At 32.7% G+C, this 15212-nt stretch overlaps 1 protein-coding gene and 1 long non-coding RNA gene across 2 annotated transcripts in view; one reads left to right on the top strand and one right to left on the bottom strand.

The window, feature by feature from the left end:
- Window positions 1-15212, top strand: part of LOC115889573 (whirlin) — a 331512-nt gene that overhangs the window by 167602 nt on the left and 148698 nt on the right. The gene's annotated exons all lie outside the window — the stretch shown is intronic.
- LOC115889451 overlaps window positions 1-15212 on the bottom strand; it is a 66362-nt gene that overhangs the window by 27579 nt on the left and 23571 nt on the right. Inside the window, exon 2 of the long non-coding RNA XR_004051453.1 lies at window positions 5879-5950. This is a non-coding gene — a long non-coding RNA (uncharacterized LOC115889451). The remainder of the gene's footprint in view (window positions 1-5878; window positions 5951-15212) is intronic.

The following is a 15212-nucleotide window of genomic DNA, read 5'->3' as shown; positions in this document are numbered from 1 at the left end:
ATAATATTATATGAATAAACAATGAACGGCGTCAGATTTGGTTTGGAAATAAAGATCGTTGTTATTTCGTATGTAAAATATTATGGTAAATGTCACTAATTGTCATTCCAAGCCCACTGAACGACTTTTTTTGATCATACGACATACCTATTCAATACCTATAAAATATTTTTTTTGTTGTTTATTCTATGTTTAAGATGAATAAATTTTCAATTCATAAACGCAGATTTTTCATCTAAAACTATTTTCGTCAAACGTGTTACAGATATATTACATGTGAGCGTAATGGCACCACCTTGTCGCTTTCAGATCCACACCGCCTTCGATATGCCTTCGCTGGCAGAATTAGAGAAAATATGTGTTTTATGCGTTGACCGCAGAACGATTGGTGTCTCCACCGTACAGCACTTGAGACGTAAGGGGAAATCAAATCGGCCTTGTCACGAATTCGCCCATGAGGCTGCGTATCTTCCCAATTCTTTCAATCAACGGTTCGATCCTATTCTATCAGACTTCGGAAAGAGTATAACTAGTTCGACCTCATCTTAAAGTTCAAAATAAAAAATCGAACACAAACGCCATTGATATTGATGAACTCATTAATTCTAACTCAGTCTCTTAATAAGGGGTGAAAGTTGAATTGCGCTAATATTCTGGTTCCTTCGACATTGTTGTCCTCTGTTGTCGATTAAGTAAAATCTTAATTTTAATAAAAATACAATAGACAACCAAGCTTAACTAGTTGTAAACTATATAACATCTATTGCTATTCCCCAAACCTTGAAAACAGAAATGCCATATTTCCAGGAAGAAGGAATTAGAAGAAATATTTGAAAATTCTACTTTAATTTGACAAAGAATGCTTTTAAATTTTAAATTTATATGCTAGTTCTGATAAGGAAAAATACCGGTAAACCGGTAAATCCATGTTTTATATCACCGAATATCGGTAAATTGAAATGTCGGTAAATTTGCATTTCCTATTCGAAATACTTTTAGTTTCAGTGCTACCGCATTCAAAGAAACGTTGAGTATTTTTATAGTATACTGTTTTCTTTAAATTACAGGAAGCATCTAGATTATAGATTTAAACCCAGAACGCGTGCATTACTTTTTAATATTACTTGTTTTGCCGCAACTCGTCCTTATCCATTAATCATGGACAAAAGCGGAACCGGACGAAAGTAAAAGTTTGAACTTGGCTTAGCTAAACCATCATTAAAACGATCTGAGCGTTTTACTTTCTTTTTACGACACGTTACACATTAAATTGATGTAATTAATATGTCGTAACCGAACTCTCGAGTACCGGTTACGAGATGATCTTAATAGACTTGTTGGGCGTAAATGTTACTGACACTTCATACTCGCAAGAATAATTAAAACGTAATCATATATACGAGGCGTGAAAGGCAGCTGTCATTGTAATTAGCCTGGAGTTATATGTCTATTTAAAGATTTGTAATATTAAGAATAATGGGAAGTGTCAGATTTTATAATAAAAATAAACCTTTGGTACCTATATTGTTTCTTGAAAGACGTTGGGATATTTGGTCATGGGAAAAGAAATCTACAAGTCTACAAACGGGAGACAGATTGTCAGTGGTTCTTCGCTAATAAAACAAATTTGCCAAAACGACAAAAAATGCTTAACGTTTCAGAAGGTATATCTCCTGCCGTCGTCAGAAGCAAAAAAAATTATTCTAGAACAACTATTCTAGAACATCTTAGTAAAAAATAGCAAAGTAATGTGAAAATCGCATCATTGTATCTCTACTCATAAACGAGAAATCCCATAAAACACACAAAAATAGGATACCCTATAGAGATGTGATGCGCAGTAGCGAACTGCAGTAGTCTACCGACAGCCAGACGGCCCGCACTTTGGTAAGGAGAGCATCGCAAAAGATATATCAAAGAACCAGCTTTCTTAAAATTCTCGTTTTCCCGACACGACGCGACGGTGCTAGCTCTTGTGTCCTATATTTTTATTAAGGTTGGATTAAACTTCTTAAAAAAGTGTCAAAACGTCCGTTATCGTGCGATATTTCTCCGTTGACGAGCTGGAGTAAAAAAATTACGGATGAAAAGAGGCGCGAAACCGCTAAGACGCGAATCAGAGCGCCGGCGCCGTCCGACCATCGTATGAACGGATAAAGGATGCAGGAAAATCAAGTTTTAGTCAGCAGCTTGATTTCAAGCATCTCGATCTCGATTTCAGTAAGCTGTGTTATCGGATCTGTGTATCTTGTTGGCGATTTTCCACTGCTCCTCTTTCCTTGCACCATGCCCTCCAGCGTCAGTTTTTCAAACCCATCACGTCTGACTATGTGACCAAAAAACACCAGCAATGTTTCCTTCGACAATAGTGCTATTCTTTATCCTAATCTGTTTGAAGGATTGATATATTAGTTCTTCTCTCAGTCCAAGAAACCCTTAGCATACGAAGCCAGCAGTACATCTCGAGTGCATCTATTTTCTTCTTATCCGATTGCTTTAGCGTCCAGCTACGTAGAGGAATACAAAAAATACCAAACTTCTGACGAGTCTTATTTCGATGTTAAGCGTGATACGATGACTTTTCCATATCTTTGTGAGCTTTATCATAGCTTGCTTAGCTAGTGCGGATCTTCTTTTAATATCTTCACTACATCCACCCTGATTCGTGATTAGAGAGACAAGATATGTACGGGTTTACCCTACCGATGTTATTGATCTTCCTTGTATTTGGTCTGTTTTGGTTTTGGTTTTGTCGGTCAGTTATTATTATCTTTTTCCTTTACAATTTGTATAAGTTGTTGAAGTTTGTTTTCATCCACAGCAATGAGCGTAGGTGTCATCAGCATACCGCAGGTTGTTAATTTTGACACCGCTGATCGTTATTCCTCCTTTCCATTTCTCTAAGGCACGCCTCATTGTCCATTCACCATATATACACACAACCAAACTTATATGGAATCTCTCTTTATTTCTGACTAAACTTTTAGCAGAGGAAAAAAGTTGGTATACTTTAAGATAAGGCTTTTTGTTGTAAATAAACATGATAATAAAGAATAAACAACTGCTCCGATTTATTTTCTTTTGAATTTTGCGTTCAGTAGTATATAGTATTGCTCTCACCAAACAAGGAATGCCCCAAAGAGACGTAGTAGAGATAGTAGGCGTTACCCAGGGCGTTGTATCGAGAACATATGCAAGGTACTTGGAATTAGGAACTCTTAAGAACAGGTCCAGATAAAGTTGTCATAGAGTCACAACTGAACAACAAGACTGCTTTGTGTGACATATTGTTAGAAGAAATCCCAATGTTTCTCATCCAGAGCCACAAAGACAATTTCTGGCAGCTACAGGTGTGAACGTTTCAGTTGAAACCATAAGAAAAAGGCTTAGTGATCGAGGGAGGGAGTTACGGGTCCCACAGTTATCTCGGCAAAATAAAATTGACCGGTTAAATTGGTGCCTTCAGTATCAAAACTGGACAATTGAGAATTGGCAAAATGTTCTTTTTTGGGATGAGACCAGAATTGGAGTAAGACCATCGAATTCGGGTTCTCAGAGCTCCAGGAAGACGAGTGAGGTTCCAGGCTGCCAAATCTGTACCAAAATATAAAGGAGGAACTGTAATGTTCGGGGGAGGTATTATGCTGGGAGCAAAAACTCCTTTGTTACCACTTCAACAAACTTTAACGGGTCGGAAGTATGTTGATTTAGTGCTAGAACCAATCGTTAGGCTTTGAAGAGCTGCAATTAACGATAATTTTAATTTCATGCACAATAATGCACCTCCCCATACCAGCAGAGTGGCTAGAGAATGTCTTAAAACGGAAGGTGTCATAGGGCTGGCCTGCATGTTCACCGGATCTAAATCCTATCGAACACTTGTGGGACCAGCTCAAAAGAAGGGTTAGAGCTCGTCGAAACAATCCAGGAAAATTGTGTTTATTTTGGGAACTGATTAATTTCTTTTCTATTGCTATATGGATTATTTTTCATTAAAAGTCTTTGGTAAGGACTGAGTTTTATTCTTAAACATAAAGTCTTTTAATACATCTTAAAAATTATGAAAAATAATAGATGATTCCATATAAGTTTGATTGTGTCTATTGAAGAGCATAGGGCTTAGTATACATCCTTGTCTAATGCCTTTGCTAACAATGGATAGATGATGCCTACCTTAGATTTTTTATTCAATGACTTGGGACGTTTTGAGATTTTTTATGATCAAATTATTGCACACGTCAGAATGATATTATTCCATTCTAAATCTTTTATAAAATATATCGGTCGGGTAATTTATTAGCTGTAAAACTTTGGCTACGCCAATGTTCCTGGAGTGTGATATGTGCAATATATCAAACTGTTGTATGTATATTTTTTTTCAGCCGGAAGAAATTGCAGTACTTACGAATGTTAAATAAATGGCTGAAAGGTTGCGAGGCTGGTTTAACTTTCACACTATCAAATATCAAGTTTATATCTTTAGAAAGTTTGGCATGTATAACTGTTAACAATAAGAAAAAGCGTGAAATTCTATACCTACGTATATTTTTCTACCCATGTAAAATTGTTGAAAGAATCAGTAATATTCTAATTATTTCTGCTAAAGGAAAATTACTAATTTATTAAGGTAGTATTTACAGTAAATATTTAAAATATTTCGAGGTTTCCCTTGCCTTGAATTTCAATACTGTTTCAGCGAAAATCGATTTAAGATAAAAAATAAATTAAAATGCAATTAATAATTCTTTTTGGATAATTATATAAATATAAATATAAAAGAAAATATTTAACGTCCTATTTTTTACTGTTATTTTCATATTTTTATTTACACTCTGTACATTTTTTGTCTGGAATTCATAAAACACTTGATATTCACAATGTGTCAATTCAAAAATCATTTGTGTCTTTTTTCAACATTATAAAAGCAATTGTGTCTTTTTAGATATAGATTGATTAGAATCGTATCTTGAAAACTCTATTCTACTTTTTTTAGATATCTACAGTCTACAGTACGCCCTGGGATCGTTTTTATAAGAGGAAAGAATTTTTTAATATTCACATTATGACAAAATGCATTTTTTGCATATATTTTTTTTTCAAACGTCACAAAAGTATTAATTTTTGCGACGTAATTGACAATATAAAACAATCTAAAAAGGTCACGCCTAGGCATAAAAGTAAAGCACTTTTACGCCTAAGCATAAAAATACGAAAATATATTATTACACTGACATAAAGTCTCAAATTCAAGGAGCGTAACCATAGTTTCTAGATATACAGGGTGTCCCAGAAATTAGTGCAAGTATTTTAAGGGGTGGTATATCTCGATAAAAGAAACATATTTTCTCTTTATCGTTTTTCAAATAAGTCCAAAATAACGGAGTTATTTTATTCTGAAAATTTCCAAAAAAAAAATAATTTTTTGCTAAAATTTTGAGAACCACTGGATCTTTTCTGGATTCTCTTTCTTGTAAATTGAATCTACTACCTATGTTGCCATATTATCAAGGAATTATTTTTTTTATTTAAAAAATTTCCAAAAAAATTTTCAAAAAATTCCGAATTTCAAAATTTTTTTTTCGCGAAAAAAACCTCATAGGCGTTTTTCTGGGGTTGAACTACACTACCAGTTAAAACACTTGCACTTATTTCTGTTTAAAAAATTATTTGTAGTGTTTGAAAAAAATACCATGTTCTATATTCGGAGTAAAATTACTTTTTGTGTCATTTTTGCTCCTAAGTGTCATTTTTACTCCTAATATAACAATATACTATTTTTTATATTGAACTGTAAATAGCTACCAAATTATTAGCTAAATTTACTAAAAATATAATTTTATTTACAATTAGGTATGTACTAGCTTAAAAAACTACTTACTGTATAATATTTTATTTATTTGTTGATCAGCGTCTCGCTCGTTTTATCCTTCTTAATTTGTCCCGCTTGCGTCTGAAAAAAATATAATATTTTACTCAACGTTATATAAATTTTAAAAGAAAATTTTACAACTTCGTAATTCTAAATACACCTTCTTAGATAATTACAGTCCATTCAATGAGAGAAATATGACAGTGTGATATTAATTCTCTGCCATTTGGAAATAATAAAATTGTACTTTATCATCTGTCGAAATTATATCTTCTCTTACTGGACAGAGAGAAAGTCTGCCCAGTAAGAGAAGAGTTTACTTCTGTATGTCCGCCTGTCCGTCTGTCATTCTGTCCGTCTGAGAACTCCATTCGTATACCTCTATCCACGTGTCGAGTTTGGTTGCATTAGACCCATAATTAAGAAAAATCCTGATGATTTCGTCCATTTATAGGCCTCGGTTTCAAACGTCGAGGGCGTCATCCTGTAGCCCGTCCCCAATTATGCCGAAATCGACCCACATTTTTCTTAAATATCAAATCCTTAGTCCCACCCTGATAAAGATCCCACCCTGCAAATTTGCAGGGTGGGATCGTGTGCACATGGTATGCACCGTCGCTCACATAGCCTACCCACCAAATTTGGTCGCGATCGGACGACATCAACTTTTGACTTTTCTTACGTCAAAACTGTGAAAATTAATAACTGTCACAGTGACAGGTGTCGTAGACGGTCAAGTTGACCTTGTTCCAATCTATCGATATACCAGATTTTATTTAAAATGGACGATATTTTGATTTGATTCATAGTGCACGAAACGTCAAAATATCACGAAAATGCACATTCCGAGTTTCAGCCCCCCTGGTTCACATAGGGCCCGAGTTGCAACGCTCCAAAGACCTATCTCAACTTTTTTCTAAGCCGTTTTGCGACTTGCCACTTTTCCTCCCATGTATCGTGTCTCGTGTCGTGTCACCGCCTTAAATTTTTACTCTTAGCGCGCATAAAGTTAACACATTAAAAATATCTTGTATTTTTTTTACTCAATAATTTTAAATGTGTTTGCTCTGACACACCTTGGAAAGAACTAGGCTTCTATTCTCTTTGAAAAAATATTGTCAATTTAAATAAACTTATTCTTGTATTCCCATTATCCATATTTGAATATTCTGTGTATACATGTAGTAACTTCTTAGTAAAAGCATTAGCCACTACCAAGATGTGTTCTATTATAAATTATTCAGTTGACCATATAAGATTTAGGACGGATATTTGCACACAAAATGTATAACACTGCTTATATACTAGTATAACGAAAATTTCTATAGAATCAAAGTGGAACAACGAAACGAAAGGATGATCTACCGTTCTAAAAAGCTCCATATCCGTTTTTCTTTGAATTGTAACAATTTTCTAGAATGGATACAAAACTGTTAACATAGTTAACTAATTTAATTTTGTGCTTTGTTATTGATTTACACAAATTTTACTCAATCTGTTTCCATTCATGTATGTTTTGAATCAATAAATACAGATGTGAAAGAAAAATTTAACTTTAAATATAGCATTTACTTGTAATTCTAAACAATTAAACAAAAGAAGTTCTCACTAGTAATACCACAAGAGGTTAAACTATTTCCGGAATTTTTTTCGAGCTTAATAATATTTTGAAAATTATAATTTTCTAAAAATAATCATGAATCAGAAATTGTGGTATTCGGTATTCGTAATATAAATTTCACACCAAATTATGTTTAAAATTATTTTAAAATTATATTTTTTGATTTTTGAGCATACCTAGATTTTTCCCTTGATAAGATTGTCAGTTGATAAGTCAGTTGCGATGGTGTAACTAAGTAAAACCTTAACTTACTTTTGAAAGAGGCTGTCGGTTTTGTAGTAAAAAAGTTTATCAATTTTGTAGTGTTTTTTATATATTTTTAAAATAAAGTATTTTGAAAATCATGTGGTATGTAATTTATATGAAAAATTGTCTGACATAACGACAAATCGTCGTACTATGTCATAACTGGCCCAATTTGTTTCAAGTTGTTTAGGAATATTTGCATCTAAATTATTCAAAATGAAACTATTAAGTGGTAGAGAAAACGGTGTCTAAACATAATATACAGGGTGCGTCTCAAAAGTGACTCACCCCTATAATTTATTTCTTCACATTACAACGAGATTTGTATGTTAGTATATGGACATAAATTAGGATTGATAGGCGTATTCTATTATTTTCGGTCACTTCCTGTTTCACCGGAAATGTCAACAACTTTTGATTATTAAATGGCACCCTCCGTACTTTGTTACTTTTATTCGATAGAAAATGACACTCTGAATAGAATGACATATCATATGTCAACTTTTGACATTTTCGAATATGGTTTATTTGAAATGGCAACATGCGGTTCATAACGAAAATTTAACTAGAAATATACCAAGTGTAAAAATACCTAAGTAAAAAATTATTCGCAAACAAATGCTTTTTCTAAACATGCTAATGAGCCACCGTCGTTCCATTTAAAAAATTGAGATATGATTAAAAATACAATTTGAGCATCTTTTAACCGGCTAGGACAAGACACTAAAAACATTAGATGATCAAACCAAATTTTTCAAAGGCTCCTTGACTAAAAATTAGTGTTTTTAATACAGCATAATGGCACTCCAAATTGAAATTTAAAATACAATTTTGTTTTAAGCGAAAACGTCAAAAGTTGGCATATGATATGTCATTCTATTCGGAGTGTTATTTTCTATCAAATTATGTAAAAAAAATACTGAGGATGTCATTTAAAAATCAAAAGTTGTAGTCATTTCCGATGAAACAGAAAGTGGTCGAAAAGAATTGAATACATCAATCAATCCTAATTTATGTCATATACTAACATACCAAATCTCGTTTTTATATCTGAAAAAAATAAAAAAGTTATAGGTGTGAGCCACTTTTAATATGCACCCGGTATACCGTATGTTCAAAAAAAAAAACGATGTCCAGTTGGCTTGGAAATGAACATCGATGACATTCCCCATATAATTTTATATAAAAAATGAGAGCGATCTTCATTTCATAGCAATCGCTGACGCCAGTTTTTCGATCATATTATATTTAATTCAGCCAGGTTTTTCGCCTTAAGAAAAAAGGAGATAGGATAGAAAAATATAAAAAAAACACCTTACTTAAATAATTAGTTTGTTCGCAAAAAATTAACTGCATTTTTGCGAAATGTTAACACGTTGAAATAAATAGATTGTAAAAACATTTTGTCATTATTTGTTAAATTGTTTTACTATAATTTGCCGTTACCTGCCCTAACTAATTTAAACAGAATAACAAACATGAATTAAGAACAATACGTTATATTATATACATTACACATATACATTATTATACAAATGTTAGAACAGACCGAAAAAATAACATTTGTATGTTATTTAACGATATTGAACTAACACCGTCTATGTTAGTATTTCAACAAATGTTATTAACCTCCTTTATTAACAGTAAAAACGCATCAGAAAATATTTGTGACTCTCGCTGTGTCCCTAATAGACCACTTAGCAATCTTAAAGTATAACGTTTAACTGTATTATGTGGAACAATAGCAAACAATGGGAGAAAACCCAGTTATTGTCTGCTAATGAAATGAAAGTCCATTAAATGAAGATCTGTTATAAAAATGTGCAGAGAAACTCACTAAATAGCGTAATGTCTAGTACTAATACGCGCATATTATTATTTAGATACCAACTTGAGAATGACAGATGAGTTTACAAATTAGTGGTAACGAATTAAAGTGGTTCAACGAATTAGTGGAAAGAAAAGGCATTCTACTAAATAACACAACACTGGAAATAGTAGAAGAATACGTATAGGTATTTGGAACAAATAATACACAGCTCGGGATGTATACTACCAGAAATCAACAGAATAATTAAGTTAGCATGGAGTATTTATGGAAGAAACTCAATCATATTTAAGTCTAGAATGCCACTCTATCTAAAGAAGAAAACCTGGACACTTAAAACGGGCATCATAAGGAAACTGCAAGTCGCTCAACGCTCAATGGAACGAAATATGCTGGGAATGATCAGGGGAGACCGTAAAAGAATAGAGTGGTTACGACAAAAGACTAAGAGTAATAGATGTCATCCACAGAGTCAAATCACTCAAATGGCAATGCGCAGGACACCTGGAAAAAAGAACGGACAACAGACAGAAAAATTACAGCATGGTATCCACGAGGAATTAAGAGACCTAGAAAAAGACCGAACCTGAGATGGGACCATAATATTAGGAAATTAGCAGGGAGCAGCATAGCCAACAATAGAAAAAAAATGGGCCGAACTATAAAGAGAGTATATAAATATGTGAGGGAGGCTACACCATAATTGGAAGTACCACCAGATCGACAAGAAAAAAACAACAAACTTTTCTTCGCTGAGTTTTCTGCAAAGAAGTGGCAGTAAAATTATTGAAATAAAAATAATATAGAGAGATAACTAAAAGCATAGAAGAAATAAATTTAATTGCATAATTCTTCATTAATATTAAATAACAGATAATAAAAATGTTATATCTATTACAATTTACGGTATGTTAATCCTTATTTATAATATATCAACAAGTGATACACCTATTCTGGTTTATACCGTATAACAAATAGGTATGTAGGCTTGTCAAATATAACAAATAATTAAGAATTGACTATACTTGGACTAGCGGTCATTACATAATACGGATTAACGTTTACATCAACATTTTCTAGAAAGTACCGTATGTGGCTATAAAAAACCCACTCTATGTTTAACCGGATGTATGAAAATGTAATTCTTTGAATGTCAATGTAAAATATTTTATACTCTTATGTCTAAATGAAAAAAAAAACATAAAACAGAATGTAAAAAAAATGTTGCATGTTTAAGTAGTGCACAGCCTTACTGAGTATCACATATTGGTTTTTATTCGCAAAATAATAACAACTTCAAAGCCAAAAAAATTGTATATTGTTTTATTAGGAGTAAAAATGACACTATTTGTGGCGAGGCTGTACGTTTGTTATATACAGCCGAGGCACATAAAGTCGTTTTTATTCCAATAGAACATGCCATTTTTTTTCAAACGCCACAAATAATTTTTTAAACAATTTTAAACATTCCAAATAATATAAAAATATTTCAAATATGTTGTAAAGCAATTACATATCTAGAAACTATGGTTACGCTCGTTGAATTTGACACTTTATGTCAGTTCAGGGAGATATGGCAATATGTATGGCAATGATATGCGGTATTAACGGACTAACGGAGGCGTTATTTTGGCAACTATAAAGTTTCATTCAGAACCTCCCAATTAGTGGAATAAATTAGTGGCTTCAATTACACTTGTCATCATTCACAATGTCAACTTACCAACGGTTAATTGAAACTACTAATTTATTCCAGTGATTTCGAGGTTCTGAATGAAGCTTAACAGTTAAAGTATCATAATAAGCATTTGTGGGCTATTAACGTTACCGCATGCCGGTATTTAGCTGGAGAAGACCAAGGATACTATAGAGATAAGGATAGTTCGATTCCTATCTTCCTGCACTGTCAGTTTTTTACGTCATCTAAGGACCGAGTTGAAGTTGGCGCTAAAGATTTTAGACAGTGACAGTTATTTTTGCGATTAACGGACGAGCGCACAGTGTGGTGGAAGATAAATTTAGCGGGACAAAACCGTTTGTTTAGGAATAAACCAATAATTTGTACTGATAAGAATAAATAGTAGGCATTCCAATTGATATAAAAATGCATGAATATTCTTTGTATTTCGATACATTTTTATCAACCAAATTTGGTCGTTTCCTGCTCAGCAAGGCAGAGATCATACGCAAACAAAATATTTACAAGTGCTTATACATTTTATTCCAAAGCCAAATTATGTTGAAGATTGCCAATGGTATGTACTTTTTTACTGTACGTATATTATTTGTTAAAATCCTTCGTGCCTTTGTTCTGCAGATATTAAACTTTCACTTTTTTTAAATATCGATATATTGAATGATGTAGATCTTTTGAGTTACCAATAGTTACCAACACAGGTAGTCACAGTCACAGGGAGTTAAAGATTAACAGATGAATGCCCAAAAATTTCATTTCATTCGTCTCGTTAAAGGGTTAATTGAAGAGCATTCAAAAGAAGAATTGAGTTTTGCAAGTACTATGAGCTTTAGGGCTAGTGGGAGTAAGAATGCTGTAATTGTTGAAACCTTAACTCTATCGAAAGACACTGAGTTTAAAAAATTAATAGCTACCCATACACGGAAAGGAACGGCCTTCGGACTTGACCTTGTGGCCGGGGCTTTCACCCAAATTACCATAGCGGAAATATATCCGCGGATTTTGCCTTTCACGCAAACCTATGGTATTTTGGGTTAAAGGCCCGGCCTCAAGGCCAAATCTGAAGGCCGGGCCTTTCCTTGTATGGGCAGCTAATGAATGACACCAATAGTCTGTTCGGCAACTTTCCTCAAGACAAAAACATCCAATGATGTTCTAGTTAAATAAAGCATGACAATATGCTAAAGCCTTTTTTTTTACTTTCTGATAATTTCTAATAAATCTAAATTATATTATTACTATAGTCTGCAAAACGAATAACTTTGAATTTGACAGTTCCCGCAGGCTTTTCTAGTGTTAATTTTATTAGGTTATCAACTTGCGGCCATGCTGACGCAATGCCGTCTCTAATAGAATAGCCTCAGAGCGAGATTTATGACGTCACGCTAGTTAGATACTACGGATTAATGTAGTAGTTCCTCGTATTTTTGGTTTGTATTTTAAAAATGATATAGTTTACATGAAATATACATAATATACAGTTAATAAATACAATATATATATACCTATTTATAGTAATAAATACTTTGGCAGATAAACTATAAACCATACAAATGCAGCAAATGTTTTACAATATGGCTGAAATCGTACTCCATAGTCAATGTAGATAGTTTTTGTGTTAAGAATAATAATTTAAAAAAATATGACATTTTACTTTTGTCAATTATGACATTTCGTTTTGATTTTTTTTGCAAGAAGAGGAAGAACTGTCACTTGTTTTATTATTTTCCTTTTCTATTTCACGAAAGTAAAAAGAGTTACCTATCTGATTCGTTCAGGCACTCAATTTAAAGAATATCAGTAACTTTTTTGATAGAGGGATTTTATATTTGCCATGTTGGTAAAAAATAACGGTCAAAATTCAAAGTTATTCATTTTATAGACTATAGTTTCAAAAAAGTTTAAAAAATTGTCTTAGATACTTACCATATATGAATTTACAATTATTATCGAGTTTTAAAATTAAAATATTTATCTCATTTATTTTCAAAATAAAATAGATTTTTTTTAAATAAAATATACTGGGTGTCACAAAATTACAAAGTAATTAAAAAATAACTGCTAAAGAGTTTTTTGTAAGTATTTCACCTGATATAATTTTATTTATTTGGCAATAGCTTACAGTACGGTTTTTGTGTGTCATGTACTAATATGTACGAGTTTTATTATCTTGTATTTATGTATTTATTAATAAATTAAGTTGTTAATAAATAAATTTAACTATATGGTGTCAAACATCGCTCCTGAGATTTTATCCCGCTAGATTAACCATCCGCCGCACTCCGAGCGCTGGTCCCTGCGTGACGTAAGCATCCACAGTGACTACGACTGCGGCGTTTTGACGCGATGTGAACGCCATCGAACAGTCCTTTTAGAATATATACAGTCCTTGGGAGAATACTGCGCCGGCGCGGCTTGCGATAATTTGACAGTTTCGGAACGTTATTTTATCAGTTGAGATACTGTATTTTTTATAAAATTGGGATAACTCTGTATTGGGTTAAATTGTACTTTTTTAGGCACACTTTCTTTTACTAATTACTAATTAAAACTCTTGATATATTTAATAGCTATTTTTTATAAAAATAAAATAAAATTATGAATATACTAGATGCTCTTTTGATTAACAAAAATCACAAAACTAGGTTAAGGCTAAATTTTTAAAAATCAACTTAATCAACGCTATTTTGTGTTGCCCTAACTCGAGTTCAACAAACGCAAATGTCAAAATAACGTCAGCGCTAATAGCGGAATTGGGGCAGTATTGGACTTTGCTATATCTCTCTAATATATTTTCGCGTACTTTATGCTTAGGCGCAAAAGTGCTTCACTTTTATGCCTAGGCGTTAAAATTACTTTTCATATTGTCAGTCACGTCGCAAAAATGAATAGTTTTCTGACGTTTGAAATAAAACTTATTTGTAGGCATGGACTTCACATAATTCGAATATTAGAACAGATAACATTCATACAGCGCCGGTTTATACACAAAGCGGGAAAAGCGGCCGCTTGGGGGCCCGGGTCCCGAAGGGGCCCGTATTTTGGTCATAGAGAAAATATAAATATGAAAATGAAGCAGAAGTCAATAAATAAATGGCCTCTTAAAAAAGGTAGAGAAAATATTTTAACTAAAATTTCTTTATTATGTACAATATAATGTTCATGATCAACGATCAACCGACAACGGTATAGTAGATATAATAATTTATTGTTCTACTCGGTGGTATCTTTACCTATTATTTAAAAATAATTCATTTTATGTTATTTATTATTCAATTATAGGCCCACTGTCTCTAACATCAATGCCTGCTTTTATTGTTTATGAGGCGGCAGGCAAGTGTTTGATATTTAGCGGCGAATATTTCCAATTCCATTTTGACGGCATCGAAATGAGGAAAATGCATGTTTTTAAATAATGGTTTTAAAAAACAGTTCATATAATTACAAATTGAACAAAAAAAATCGTCGATATCGGTTAAGAAATGCCTCTAATATAAAATAATTAAATATTGTTAATTTAAATGGCCGGGCAAACGCTCTCTACCGCGCCTTGCCGCCGTGACGTCACCCGCCGTTCTTCTGGTTCAGTGGAGCCAGACGCGTGTTTATTTTACACAGTTTGCTTTTAAACGCTGTTGAATCCGAGTCAAAATTTTAGTTATTTGTGTTAATTAATACATAATTAGTAATTAGTGATATTTATAAATAGTAATGGATGAGCGAAAACAGAAAAAAATATGAGAAGAGATGAAAAGAAAAACGTTAAATTATCCTCTATTTTTGCGATTTATTGTTGTGAAGATCATTTTGATGTAAGTTCATATATTTATGTATATTGTCTTACATATGTATCTGAAATTTGAATGTACAGCGTTATTCATTATATTTTGACACCCACATACAGCCTTAACTGCAAGTTAAGGCTACATTAAGAAAACATTAAATAAAAAAG

The sequence above is a fragment of the Sitophilus oryzae genome, unplaced genomic scaffold (assembly GCF_002938485.1).
Source record: "Sitophilus oryzae breed Bouriz unplaced genomic scaffold, Soryzae_2.0 scaffold_815_pilon_pilon, whole genome shotgun sequence".
Lineage (NCBI taxonomy): Eukaryota > Metazoa > Arthropoda > Insecta > Coleoptera > Curculionidae > Sitophilus > Sitophilus oryzae.
The sequence above is the reverse complement of the archived record's forward strand: the minus strand, read 5'-3'. Positions and strand labels throughout refer to the sequence as shown.